Raw genomic sequence first — 15,594 nt, 5'->3', positions numbered from 1 at the left:
CTGTAATGATGTAAAAAACAACAACAACAACAACAACAACAACACACAATTACTGATTTTTTTTTCTTCTGGTGATTAAAGAGATGATAACTCTCTCTCTCTCTCTCTCTCTCTCTCTCTCTCTCTCTCTCTCTCTCTCTCTCTCTCTCTCCTACCCTCCCCCTCCCTTCCCTCACACAGAGAGAGTGGCCTCAGAGTCAGATCAGATGTCTGACAGTTTTTTAATTTTCTGTTATCCATACAGTGTTGTAAAGTCGTGAAACTATGCATATTTCCTCAGAATGACTTCTACTCTGTATGAAAAATGGTTTTGAAGTGTTTGTAAGCTGCAATTTAAAAATACAAGACAAGTAATGTTTCCCTTTTTACTGTTATTTCAAAAAATCACCACGGCAAAACCGTTCAAGCTATCCAAAATCCATTCGCAATTTAGGTTCCTCAGTGTTTTGTCATCATGTATACAAAGTTTGGTGTGTATAGTGTAATTTTCCTCTGAGTAGTATGCATTAATTCACAGCAATATTTTTCCAAAAATCCACATTTAAACCAAATAGCCGACTTCCTGTTGGTCGTAGCTGATGACTGTAAATTAGAAAGTTGTTCGTCTTGATAAGAACAATATATGTACCGAGTTTGGTGTCTGTAGCTTAAACTAACCCCCCGACTTTTGACAAAAGGTGGCGCTATAGAGTGCCTCCTCCACGCCCCTTCATGTGCTTTTTCCATTGTCTAGCTATCATTAATACTGATATGTGTTTTGAGTTTCATGTAATTCTGAGCATTTTATCTGCCTCAAAATCACTAGAACAGAATATTCAAGATTGACACGTTGCCACGGCAACACTATATTAGATATCAATATCCCCACAACAGATTTATATCGGCCGTGTTTTGTCATTATTCTGATGAAGTTTGAAGCAAATCGAGTGAAAATAAGATGCTGAATTCAAAGCATTTTGAAAATGACACACTTTCTGCTGCCAGTTGGTGGCGCTATAACTTTGACTCCTAATAGTCACATATATGTGATCGGCATCATACAACGAACAATCAGATGAAGTTTGATCAAACTCAGGTAGTGTATGTGGATGTTATTAGACATTTCCTGTTTCTCATTTTTTGCCCTAATTTCAACGCCTCGCCACGGACAAACCGTTCGAGATATCAAAAATCCCCTGGCAATTTTTCATCCCCAATGTCTTGAGATCATGTTCTCAGAGTTTCGTGGAGAACGGGTGGAAAACCTCAGAGGAGTATTTCAAATTCCAGAGCATGTTTTTTTTAAACAGCCCTGAATAACTCACTTCCTGTTGGGCGGAGCCTATGACATAGAGCGCGAAAGTTGTTCGGCTCAATGAGATCTATAAGTGTACAGAGTTTTATATAAATACATGCAAGTATGTGTGAGCTATGGTTCAAGATTTCTGACTGTGTTCCAGGGGGCGCCGTAGAGCCCCTGTGCCACGCCCGGGTCTCAGCCTCTGCGGCGTCCTGATGGCCGCAGGTTCCAATGTGTGTGCCAATTTTCAAGAGTTTTTGAGTATGTTAAGGCCTCCAAAAACCCCCGAAAGGTTAAAAAAAAAATAAAAAAAATAATAATAATAAGAATAATCCTTAGGAAAACAATAGGGCCCTGCGCCCATTGGCTCGGGCCCTAAAAAACATAAAAAAAGAAAAAAAAAACTATGCAAGAAATGTAAAAAAAAAAAAAGCCATTTGTAGAGGTACCTGAAACCACAGAGGTTATTATCAAGTGCTAGCTTTCAATCCCAAAATGCACCTCAATAAGGAGTGTATAACAGATGTACACTAAAGGGCTATGAATTTCTGAGTCACATCAGAAGACAGCATTCACAGCACTACCAGCACACTTTGTGTCCAAATCTACTCACTTGTTTTTTATTCACTTATTAAGTGGACTATATTAGGGGAGTAATGTGGAGTAAAGGGGATGATTTTGGATATAAACAGTTAGACGGTATTTTGGAGATAAACAGTTACCCTTAGATGGCTCTTATTCATCCCAATAGCTGTGGTTTTAGACCATATAATGACACCTATCACCTATTTATAATGACACCTATCACCCTGGATGCATGGTTTATTTACAACCAAACTGTTAACTTCAGTTGTGTTCTTTTTCAGATTGTGTTTTCTCATCTCATACTATGGGCTGTCAAATTTAACGCGGTAATTTGGTGTGATTCATTTTGGAAAAAATAACTTAAATTGATTCATGATGTACGTCATGTTACATTGCATGCAGTTGCTGATGAACATGATGCAGGCTGACTAAAATTATTATATTTATATCACAATATAATTAAGCAATATCACAAGAGCAAGAGTGCTGTTTTTTCCCAAATATCTGCACAACTGCAAATGTGTTATTGATTTTGTACAATAAACAAAAAAGTTAACATTTTTAGACAGTATTGTCAATATTGTCTGTTTGCTCAAATTGGTCAATGAAAAAAGAAGAAGAAGAAAAAAAACAATCCAAACAATGCCTGTTGTGTGTCTTTGAACAACACAAGTGTTTTGTTACAGAATAAATCCACATTTTTGAATGAATTGTGTGAGCCAATGATTTGGTGATCAGTTCATGAAGACAACCACTAATGCACTGCACACTTGCTTAGTTTCTGAATGAATCAGCTGTTTGAACACTGCCAGTATAGTTTCACATTTAGAGTATCATTCAATTTTTTTAAAAATAATTTCATATTTAATTATTAATTGAAAATAAAATATATATGAATACCTTATTTATTTCTTGTATAATACAATGATGACTTTTAATCGTCTTTTGTGGGGGTAATTTCTCAAACAAAAAATATGTGCAGTTAATTAGATTAAAAATAATAATTATCACTTGACAGCCCTAATGTGAAATATATAATTTATAAATAATAGAAGCATTAGTATTTTATTTTTTTCTGGGGAAGATTAATAATTTATTACCATATATATAAACGGTATTTCAAGGAAATGTAACCCCCATTCCACCAAACAAAAATGCTCTCCCACCTGATTAGTGCTGTCAACTCTGTTTACCTATATTCTATAGCTATCTGACTGGTTTTTGAAAAATAAATGAATAAATAAATGACTTCGCTTTACTCCTACGGTTTATGCACTTCCTATAATAGAGAGCAGAACCTTATCATCATTCTGTCATCTTTGTCTCGCTGACTAATATTTACCTCCATTCCTTTTTTGCCTCTCTCATCTGTCCATCTGCTGTCTATTCATTCATACATCTCTATTTTTATACAAGGGCTGTACCTTGTATAAAATGATGCAGAGAGATAGAGAGAATGTGAATGAGAGCGAGAATACAGTTAATGGTACAAAGTGTTGGCAGGGAGCAAATAATCAACCTGCTTTTTTATTCCTAGTCTATCTCCTAAATATTTGTAAACTGTGATTAAGTAATCCTTCAGATGCTGGATACTGAAAGCGAAAGACATCAAATTCAAAAGACATCAAGCCAAAAAGTGTCAGTTCTGTGGGATGGCTGAACTACAGAATGGAGTAAAGATGAGTGATAGTGACTGGCTACTGAAGTAACACAATGCCTGTAATTAAAGGCATACATACTGATCATCTAAGGCTTACAGCACAACAACAACAGAGATACACTCTAAAAGAAGACTCTAAATGAGTATTTCCCTCTTTTTCAAAGATGTCTACTTACAGCTGTGACACTTTAAGAAAACACCTGCCGATCTGAGACAAATCCACTGATTGCTCACAATAGAGACAGTTACCTTCAAAAAAGCAGACGTCCAAGGGCAGAAGATTTGAACAATATCAGGGCCTGATATGATTCATACCCACTGGTTAAGGAAACTAACAGCACTAAATTGTTGCCTGGTGGTACAGATGATTATACTCCTACTAACAGATTGTCGTATAAATTTGCAACAGGAGGTTGGACAGTGGAAAAACTAGCAATTACTCGCCTGCCCACAACATGGAAACTTATGTCAGACATTGTGGCCAACAAGCTAGATGACATGTGCAAGGCTCAGGTGGGAATAGGGAAAAACATGAAGGCTAAAAAACATTATCTACTGAGTACTAACTCAAGACCCCAGAAGCATCATCGTCAGAACATAATGCATGGTCAACAAGAAAGAAGACTGGATGCAGGTACTGTGGCAAGGTACTCTAACATGGACTGGAAATAGCATGGCAAAGGGACAACATACATTAATTAATTATGGCAGCACAAACATGAGATCCATAGATGAGTTTATAACAAGTGCAAGGATAATGTACAGTATACCCTGAATAGTTGTTTTGCTAAAAAAAAAAATCTTCTGAATCTATAAATGCAAATTTAAGACCTGTTGGGAGTCTGGAGAGTATAGTCAAGTGAACAAATAGTGATAAGAAGTTTACAGCACATTTCAGTCTAAGTGAATGATGTTGGACCAAATGTGCCTAAAATTAATACAGAGATCATGTCTATGTTTGAGTACTATACATTTTTTGTACTGTACAAATGTTTGGGGTTGGGTAAGTTGTTTTAACATTTTTCAACATTTTTTTTTTCAGTAGTTTATATTGTAGCATATTAAAAACTCAAGCCAACTTCTTTTGCAGAGGCCTTCCCTTTTTTCTTCATTCTTCCAATCTTATGTACATGTCAAAACACAAATGTTTTTGTTTTGATTCCCAGTACTACCATTTATAGAAATTATTAGAACCTCCCCATCTCTCTGTCACATTCATCTCTGACTGTTTCACAATCAGTAAAATGCCGCCCTTGTTTTATATTTCTATTGAGTCTTTTTTGTTTATAAGTATTTTTAGTGGCGATGTCAGATCATGTCATATCCCTAACAGTTTATAACACTGAAAGGATGTTTGGAGAGAGAGAGAGAGAGAGAGAGAGAGAGAGAGAGAGAGAGAGAGAGAGAGAGAGAGAACAAAAAAAGGATGGAAATAATTTGAAAAGAGAGTAAATAGCCCACTCACTTCAGTTATAGTTTGGATTAATTGTTTGACCCGCTCACTTCGAAAACATTTGTAACATAATTTAAAATCATGTTGATGTCATCTAGTGCATTCTGCAAGATTTGTTATTTTGGTATTTCAGCATGTATACACCAACAGTCAAAAGTCTGGAATAATTTGATGTTTTCAAAAGGAATCTCTTATGCTCACCAAGGCTGCCTTTACTTGATCATTAACACAGTAAAAACAGTAAAAATATGAAGAACTATTACAATTTAAAATAACTGTTTAGTAAAGTGTTATTTATTTCTGTGATAGAACATCTAAATTATCAGCATTCATTATTTCAGCCTTTAGTGTCACAGGGTCCTTCAAAAATTAAACTCAGAGCAAATCTCTACTGTATGCTGTTACTTCACTGTACCCGACTGTTTTATGTAGAGAATTTTAAACTGGGGTAAGCCAGTGGTTCTCAACCAGGCAACTGTGAATCACTAGGCAGCCTCAGCAAGCTTCCAGAAGGCCACAGTGAGTATAGTTTAGTTATATATGGTTATAGCATCTCAATTACGCTAAATAAATAATCATTTTAAAATAAAAATGCACAACATTAAACTGACATCATATTTTTGAATTTATTTAGTATGTGTAATTTTGTGCAAAGCTTTTTACAAAAACACCACCTTGTGCGCCATCTGCTGGTGCACATTGGGTAGATGTTTTACATTTTTAACATTTTTTTTTTTTTTTTTTTTTCAACCTGTAATGGGCCCTTTTCATAGAACAACAGTCAAAGAACAAGTTGTTTAAAATGGCATGTGACTTTTTTTTGTTTTTGGTTTGTTTTTTATCGCAAAACTTGTAAAAACATACAGAAACAGGGAAGCGAGAAATAAATATATTCCAACAAAAAGCAATCATAAAAATAAGAACAGAAAACAAATATTCCTGATTTGCATGTCAAATTATAAAAATGGCATGTGTCTTATCGCTGAAGCTGCAGGCCAATGACGTCATGAGAATCCTGACTGGCTGATGGCACCTTAGGAACACTCACGTCCAATCAGCAAGCCATGTTTCAGGACGTTTACAGGTTCTGTTTTTTCTTAAAAGTTATGAACAAACATGCTTACAGTAACAAATTCAGTCAGTTTCACTTTACGTCTTATAAAAATGCCCTTTATATGTAGTAATACTGATATATTTGTAAAGGAGATCTTACAGACAGCAAACTGAATAACAGCTATATTAGGAGCACCGAGGAGGATGTGTTTCAAGCAGTGTCCAGCAGAGGGCTCCTACAACCAACGAGGATGTAAACATTTGAGAAGGAAAATCTAAATGTAAAAATCTAAACGCACACGTATGAATTAACTGCAGAGTTGGTGTTATATTAAGTTTAAAATACATTCGGTATTTACTAGAAGATAGATTCATTTGCGGACATTTCTCCATTGTTTGGTAAAAAAAAAAAACGCACACGTATGAATTAACTGCAGAGTTGGTGTTATATTAAGTTTAAAATACATTCGGTATTTACTAGAAGATAGATTATTTTGCGGACATTTCTCCATTGTTTGGTAAAAAAAATGGTTTTTTTTTTTTTTTTGATTCTTCATTCATATATATTTAAATATTTCCTTTTGGGTTTACCAACAAAAGAAAGTCATACAGGTTTGTACAGGTTGTTTTTATTTTTGGGTGAACCATCCCTTTAATGTTATTATGGGCCTGTGATGACTCACATCACACTGATGAAGGAAGTGTTTCCTCCATAGAGGAAGGATCTGTTGAGGACATGGAGGATGAAGGTATTGCAGAGAAAGGATGGGGGTGGCGGCACACTGAAAACAGCACACACTGCAGCGCCGTCAGTGACAGAGACAATATGGCTGCCTTTAAGTCTGATTCTTGTTCACTTTGTCCTATATAGCACAGTATTTTACAATCCAATTAACACTGTGAGCAACATGTGTGATTTTTTGGTACTTTTTTTAATTTTACATTTTTTTAACTATATTGTTTAAAAATAATTGGCTTTTATGTTATCACTGAACTAAAACAATTACTTTATTTATATGGTATATATGATAAACAATATTAATTAAATACGGATTCAAATTCTGTAAAATCTTTCTGTTTTATCTTAAATTCTTTGCAGGGTGGAGAAAGGATTTTACTATTTTTTCTTATCAAATAATATTTTAAACTCAATTGTACATATTGCTATAATGTAGTTATTTAATACATTAGTATATAAATTATTACAACAAATCAAACTTACTAATGCCTCCCCCAATCTAATTTGCATAAGAAGTTGTGTTACAAATCTGCATTTTGGCAGATAACAGCCTAGAGTAAATACCGTTTGCTATTCAGTATTTTTTTATAAAGCACACCAACTGCAGATAAGTCTGCACCTAAGCAAAAAAAGAGTGATTCAGATAACAGCTTAGTGTTCTATATTTATGTCAGGGGGAGGACTGTTTACATATAAATTTTATTTAATTTAATAAATGGGCTTTTTGGACTAGGGAGTAAGTTTCCTAATGTTTTAATATACGGAATACTGAATACTTCAAATAAAAATACACTTCTCTTGATATGACCCTAAGGAAATTTGTGCATTTATGTGATGACCTGGTTCTTGTTGCTTTCCTTTGTGGTGGTCCATGATGAGGCCATTCCAGGGGTTACACAGTATCCCACACAAGCTGAGTGAATGCAAACGCATTTGTATATCTACTGACTGTAAGCAAAAACAACACAATTCCTACTCATTAAACACACGACACAGTCTATGTCTATTCAAAAGCCAATTTGAATGTCTATATCTATTCATACTGCTCAAAGGCATTGCTTCGCCTGCATGTAAATAGCCAGACATGAGGATAATACAGTATGTGTGTCTATACCAAGGCCTGGGTCTCCAGCAGACAGACGATTTAGCATCGGGTTTAAGGTCCCGACGAACAAGTAGTGTCTCAACTGCATCACTGAAAGCCACAGCAGATGCCACAAGAAGAACCAGGAAAACAAACAGCTCTTGAAACTACTCTCTGCCAAAACACAAACATTCATAGTGTTGATACATTTCACAGGATATATTTCACAATGAAGTACTCGTAAAAGTAAAAAGGGGAAGGAACACGTAATGCAAGTGCTTAATCACAATAGCAGAGAACATTCAGGACAATAATGTGGCTATGCTGACTGTCGTTTCATGCATATTGCAGCTTAGTCTGATCAAGCACTTAGATAGGAAGTGACTGTACAATCACTAGTAAATGCACTGTAAAATCATCCTTCAATTTATAGAAAATTAATGGCAGCTACAGTTGCCAAAAATTTACAGCAAAAAATGTGGTGACAATGTCTCAGGTATTATGTGATCACATATTGATTAAATTGAACGTGATATAATGTTAATATACAAATCTTCTTGACTAAATAACAAAATATGCTTTTTACCTTAAAATGTAATGACAACCAGTATGATAATACAAATAGTAAAATTGCAAACAAAATGAAGAATCAAAGTTTGTCGTAAGTGCCCTGTCCAGAAACAAAATTACTTGTATAAAATATAATCATATGTGATGTGTCATGCAGGGACTTCTGGTAATGTCTTTTTTATTATTTTTCACCATAAATTCTATGGTAATTTACAGTTATTCACCATTTATGATAATGTAACAAACAATTTAATAGGTTTTGACTAACATTTTTTAAGTTTTTTTTTCTTTCTATAAACATTACAGGCCTTTTTACAGTTTATGTTACAGTTGTGTGTGTGTGTGTGTGTTGTGCTTAAAAATGGGTGGGCTATTTCAACAGTTACCTTTATACTGCAAAGGCATATAGTACACATAGCATATGTACTACAAAAAAAATGTGTTTGGTGGCACCACTGTGAAGAGTTGAACACTTCCTTACCCATTTTGTCTGTGTTTTGGCCTTGGGGAGAAATCTTTTTAAATGGTAGTTCCTCTTCAGCCTGGGAAGTTTGGATGTTTTTCTCTTCGATCTTTGCAACTGCATAATCCCGAGTCACTCCACAGTTCATCCTATGGCAGTAAATAAGAGACAGACACATGCAAAGCACTGTTAGAGGAAACATATGCAGTATAGACAGTGAAGCATAAAGTCAATCTGTGAAGAACAAGCATTCTGAATATCATCATTCTGAAGTATGTATTTTGCCTTAAAAAAAAATAAAAATAAATAAATAAACAAGATAGAAGAAAAAACTAAACACAGAAGAAATGAGTAGATAAAATGAAATAATAAAATAATATGAAGCAAAAATCTGACTGCTCATCCTGGTGTTTGATGTTTTCCTGCAGGCGACATTCTCATATTGTTGAATATTGAACTAATACAAAGATTTTAAAGACTCAGGTGTTTCATACTGTATGTAGCTGATGTTCTCCCAGAGAAGGCACTAGATTTTAACATATCAGCATGTTTCTGAAGGAAGAGATGTTGAATGTATCATTTACCCATAGGTGTAGTTCCCTGGAAGCGGGTATGGGATATGTGTACGAGACATCAGCATAAATGTCCGGAACAGAGGAATGACACAGCAGCAGGCAAAAAAAGGAAAGACCTTCGCAGAGAGACTCCATTCTCATACAGCAGCTAAAAGATATAGATGTGACGATCATGATTCAAGATCTCACCAGCTATCTTATCTTTCCATCATTGTCTAATGTAAGTGTTTTATTTGCCTCTTACCTTGATGATGAGGAAAACTGCAGAGGAAGAGTAAAAGGCTCCATTATACAGAGTGATTATAGTGGAGAGGTGAGTGCCAAAGAGATTCCCCACCTAAAGACAGCAGATTAGATTTCTCCTTGATCATACACGAAACACATCCTATAACACATCCGAGGACATTATATTAGGTTTTATAGTTTATGTTAAAGGTTCATTTAATCGAAAACAAGAAAAAGGAGTATTTCTTGCTCTTTCAAAACAAAAGAGATTTATGTGCTGTGTGCACATATGCTTTGCAAAGACGTTGGTCTATATTGGACACAACAGCAACACCGCTTGCCTTGATAATCACTTCACATAAGAAAAGGGTAGTTAATCATAAGGTACTTTGCATATTAGAGTCTTCTAAAACATGACAAGTAATGTGAGTTCAATTTGCAACAAGTTTTTTTGTTATTAAAAAAACAAATAAGCAAGCCGAGCCTAGGTGACTAAAAGTAACATAATGAATTACTTTCCATAAATAACAAAGTAACGCAATAAGTTACTTTTTTATGAAGTAACACAATATTGTAATGGATTACTTTTTAAAGGGATCATATGACATTGCTAAAAAGAACATTATGTTGTGTATATGGTGTAATGCAATGTGTTTATGCAATTTAAGGTTAAAAAAACACATTATTTTCCACATGATGTACATTTTTGTTGCTCCTCTATGCCCCGCCTTTTTGAAATGCATTGATTATTACAAGGCTCATCGTTCTGAAAAGTGAGTTGTACACTGATTGGCCAGCTATCCAGTGCGTTGTGATTGGCTGAATACCTCAAGCGTGTGACGGAAATGTTACGCCTCTTACCATACTGTGATGTCATCTCCTGGCACGAGGAGACAAAACCAATAAAACCCATTACAAACGAGGCATTTGTTGCATCCAGTGGGGAAATAATTACTGATTATAATAACTTATACTGTGTTTTCAGTTGTTGCGTTGCATATCGCGCTGCGTAAACATAAAACCATGTCTACATTTGTGATCGGAGAAACAACAAACAAGCGCTACTCTACACTGCTTAAAACTTGCGTTTTTTTTAATCATTGGTGGATTATTTTTTTAATATAAAAAATGTACTTACAGGTTGTGAGTCAGAAGCGCCAGACTGTCCTTGCAAAGTTGGAACTGCCCCACTCTATAGAACAGCCTTTAAGCACAGACCCATTGTAGGTTACTCTGCAGGTTCAGGAAACAGTCCTCCATAAAATGCGCTGCACAAATCTGAATATTTTGGTAGGGGTGTTGTAAAAACAACTTAACCACTGATTTCTAGTTGTGTCCTCTTTTGGAAGGCAAAACAAAGTAGTTTCGCTTTCACAATGAAACACACAGCGTCACACACGGTAGGCTTGAGTGAGGAACGGCCGGTGGGCTGGCGGCAACCACATGTGACGACCCCGGGCTGGACTCTGCTTCATCCACGGTGAAAGCCGATCCAGCAATCCACAGCACAAAGTTGGTGTATTTCCTCAGTGACCAGCACGGATCAGATCTAGGCATGACGAATCGGATATCATCCTCTTTTGGAAGGTCAAACAAAGTAGTTTCGCTTTCACAATGAAACAGAAGCCTCACTCCATGATGAAATATTTAGTACCTGTATGTTGGTCACCAAGAACAGAATTCCTCCCACAGCAATGAAGGACAGAGCAGGGAAGAGGAGGACGGAGTTCACTGCAGGAGTGAAAATCGGTTATGACTATAAATAAACTGAAATACAGGTGCATATCAATAAATTAGAATGTCATGGAAAAGTTCATTTATTTCAGTAATTCAACTTAAATTGTGAAACTCGTGTATTAAGTAAATTCAGTGCACACAGACTGAAGTAGTTTAAGTCTTTGGTTCTTTTAATTGTGATGATTTTGGCTTACATTTAACAAAAACCCACCAATTCACTTCTCAACAAATAAGAATACTTCATAAGACCAATTAAAAAAAAAAAAAAAAAAAAAAAGTGAATTGTTGGCCTTCTGGAAAGTGTTTATTTACTGTACATGTACTCAATACTTGGTAGGGGCTCCTTTTGCTTTAATTACTGCCTCAATTCAGCGTGGCATGGAGGTGATCAGTTTGTGGCACTTCTGAGGTGGTATGGAAACCCAGGTTTCTTTGACAGTGGCCTTCAGCTCATCTGCATTTTTTGGCCTTTTGTTTCTCATTTTCCTCTTGACAGTACCCCATAGATTGTCTATGGGGTTCAGGTCTGGTGAGTATGCTGGCCAGTCAAGCACACCAACACCATGGTCATTTTATCAACTTTTGGTGCTTTTGGCAGTGTGGGCAGGTGCCAAATCCTGTTGGAAAATGAAATCAGCATCTTCAAAAAGCTGGTCAGCAGAAGGAAGCATGAAGTGCTCCAGAATTTCTTGGTAAACGGGTACAGTGACTTTGGTTTTCAAAAAACACAATGGACCAACACTAGCAGATGACATTGCACCCCAAATCATCACAGACTTTGGAAACTTAACACTGGACTTCAAGCAACTTGGGCTATGAGCTTCTCCACCCTTTCTGCAGACTCTAGGACCTTGGTTTCCAAATAAAATACAAAACTTGCTCTCATCTGAAAAGAGGACTTTGGACCACTGGGCAACAGTCCAGTTCTTCTTCTCCTTAGACCATGTAAGATGCCTCTGACGTTGTCTGTGGTTCAGGAGTGGCTTAACAAGAGGAATACGACAACTGTAGCCAAATTCCTTGACACGTCTGTGTGTGGTGGCTCTTGATGCCTTGACCCCAGCCTCAGTCCATTCCTTGTGAAGTTCACTCAAATTCTTGTATTGATTTTGCCTGACAATCCTCCTAAGACTGCGGTTCTCTCGGTTGGTTGTGCATCTTTTTCTTCCACACTTTTTCCTTCCACTCAACATTCTGTTAATATGCTTGGATACAGCACTCTGTGAACAGCCAGCCTCTTTGGCAATGAATGTTTGTGGCTTACCCTCCTTGTGAAGGGTGTCAATGATTGCCTTCTGGACAACTGTCAAGATCAGCAGTCTTCCCCATGATTGTGTAGTCTAGTGAACCAAACTGAGAGACCATTTTGAAGGCTCAGGAAACCTTTGCAGGTGTTTTGAGTTGATTAGCTGATTGGCATGTCACCAATTGGTGAATTGGTGGGTTTTTGTTATATGTGAGTCAAAATCATCACAATTAAAAGGTTTTTTGAGTTAAACTACTTCAGTCTGTGTGCACTGAATTTATTTAATACACAAGTTTCACAATTTGAGTTGAATTACTGAAATAAATGAACTTTTCCACGACATTCTAATTTATTGAGATGCACCTGTATATCGATTTACTATGGGTAAAATAAAGATAAAAACTCTATTTACCAGGACTGGAAAAGGCTATTAACAACATTGCTGCAGTGTAAACTGATCTGTAAAGTAAATCATAATGCAGTGTGGACATGAGAGTGGTTAAATAAACAGAGTTAGGTGACAGAGCCTACTTGATGTTTTCTCTGCCCTTCTGTCTCAAAACTTATGGAAACATATGGATTGAGCTATTACACATTAAGATTTATGAGCTGAGAGATAACGTGGCCCCAGAAATATTTGACACTTTAGCCACACATAACATATCTTTTTTTTAAGTCTTTAATCAAGACATTAACACTTTTATTCGGCAAAATGCATTAAATTGGACAAAAGTGACAATAAAGACTTTTACATTAACTATGTTTTCCACATAAATATTAAGCAGCACAACTGTCTACAACAGGGGTCTCAAACTCAGTTCCTGAAGGGCCAGAGCACTGCAGAGTTTAGATTTAACCCCAATTAAACGCACCTTATCCTTATCAAGGGCCTTATCAAGTCCTTCAGGCTTATTTGAAAACTACATGGTTTGTGTGTTTGACCAGGGTTGTAACTAAATTCTGCAGGGCTGCGGCCCTCCAGGAACTGAGTTTGAAACCCCTGGTCTACAACATTGATAATACTAAGAAATGTTTCTTGAGCAGCAAATCAGAATGATTTCTAAAGGATCATGTGACACTGAAGACTAAAAATTCAGCTTTGCCATCACAAGAATAAATTACATTTTATAGTACTGTGTGACTTGAACTTATGTCCAAATACATTTGGTGGCCACTACATTCAATCCTTTCTGCCTTATTGTGAAATCTCTATACAGCCTGCAAACATCCAAATTTCTCAGCACAGCACAGATCACTCAGTCCTGCCAAATTTCCCTGCATCCCTCAGCTGCGATATCACCCCTCTGTTCTCACACAATCTCTCTACTTTTTCTCACAGCAGAAATTAAAGTCTATTTTAATACACTTACCTCCTAACTGCTTTTGAGGCACAAACATAACATAGGATAACAGGAGAGTTAAAAGCCTTAGAACCGCCTTTAACCATTACTACACTCAAAACATAGCGATTTTGTGAATATAGTCATAGTGTTTATATAAACACTAAAAGTCTTTAAAATAAAAGTATAGAGGAAAACATCCCTTGTAAAAAGCACAACAGCAATGTGATGGCATCAGGTAGTAATACCCTAGTACTGAATGATTATCATATTCTACAGTACCATGGTATATACAAGATATGCTGGGATACTTCACAGAATACATTTTTTTTATATTATTACATTATTACATAAGTTTTCATTTTTTGTTGTTGTTGTGATATAGCACACAGAACAGGCATCTTTAACTAGACAAATACATGTGCAAATCTGACTTACATTCCCAGTAACCTGCCAACTGTTTGTATGTTTTTGTGTGTATAAATTGAAGCTGGTTCTGGGAATTGGTGTGCTGCTGTACAACCCCCTTTAACCCTTTTACAATTTAACTGATTTTGAGAGGAACAAGTGAATGAATACTGAGAGCATGGATAAGCCCTGAAATATTGGTTTATGCATCACTCTCTGACTCCTCAAACGTACATTCCACATTAAAGCATGAGATTTGAGCAAAAATGCCACAAACCAAGATTGTCTGAATGGGCAAGTGATGTATTAAGTAGTAGATTAAGAAATGCACTGATCCACACCCAAATACAAGCACGTCCCTTGTGATTCAGCACAATGGATCATGACTTTTGACTTTATGATTTGTTTTTGTTTTTTCTGTTATTTTAGAACCTTAAATAAATAAATAAACAAATAAACAAAACAAAGCCGAAGTTAAATGTGTGATTGGCACAGATATACTATTTCTGTGCTTCCCCTTCAGTTGAGTGATGCAACAGACTTTAGAATAAGATTCTAATTGCACCTTCACAATTGCTATCACAAGACCATCAAAAGATTTCCTCTTAAGTGTGACCATCTGTCACGTGCTAAATTCTTAGAAATTTATTTATTTATTTATTTATTTATTTATTTATTTATTTATGTATGTATTTATTTGTATTGGTTTCAAATCTTGTTGGTTTCAAATGGTTTTATAAAATTTTTCTTTTAAGTGTAAATTTAATGAAAAGTGAATTTAGAGAAGTCTACCGATCAATATTTTTGGAGAAATGTCATGTGGTGTAACCATTAAATGTCAATATATTTTCCTTGCCCCTTGAATACATGTAAGTGTACATAGTTTATCATTATTACTATTTTTTCAAAAAATCAAAGGTTTTTAAAATAATGTATGTTTCAAGGTTACATTTTATATACTGTAATACTGTATATATATATATATATAATTCATAAATTATATTTCATTTTTGGGAAGTCACAATACATGACAATTTCCACTTTGAAATAACCTTGCCTTGTCATAAGAAGTTAAAACTGTCCGATATTATCTGTGTGTTTCTGCAGTAAAGCAGTTTTGTTCAAATATTTTTAAGAAAGCATAATAAAAGGTCATGGCAAAGATATAGGACAGTTA

The 15,594-nt window shown here is 35.7% G+C and overlaps 1 long non-coding RNA gene across 1 annotated transcript; it reads right to left on the bottom strand.

Moving 5' to 3' along the window:
- Positions 1-9,479: 9,479 nt before the first annotated feature.
- Positions 9,480-13,291, bottom strand: LOC122147581. Its single transcript, XR_006161679.1, has 3 exons — positions 13,082-13,291; positions 11,341-11,417; positions 9,480-9,798 (listed from the first exon to the last, which is right to left on the bottom strand). It is a non-coding gene; the product is annotated as an uncharacterized LOC122147581 (long non-coding RNA).
- Between the last annotated feature and the right edge of the window lie 2,303 nt (positions 13,292-15,594).

This window comes from Cyprinus carpio, chromosome A14 (assembly GCF_018340385.1).
Source record: "Cyprinus carpio isolate SPL01 chromosome A14, ASM1834038v1, whole genome shotgun sequence".
Lineage (NCBI taxonomy): Eukaryota > Metazoa > Chordata > Actinopteri > Cypriniformes > Cyprinidae > Cyprinus > Cyprinus carpio.
Note: the sequence above shows the minus strand (reverse complement) of the source record. Positions and strands in the feature narration are given on the sequence as shown.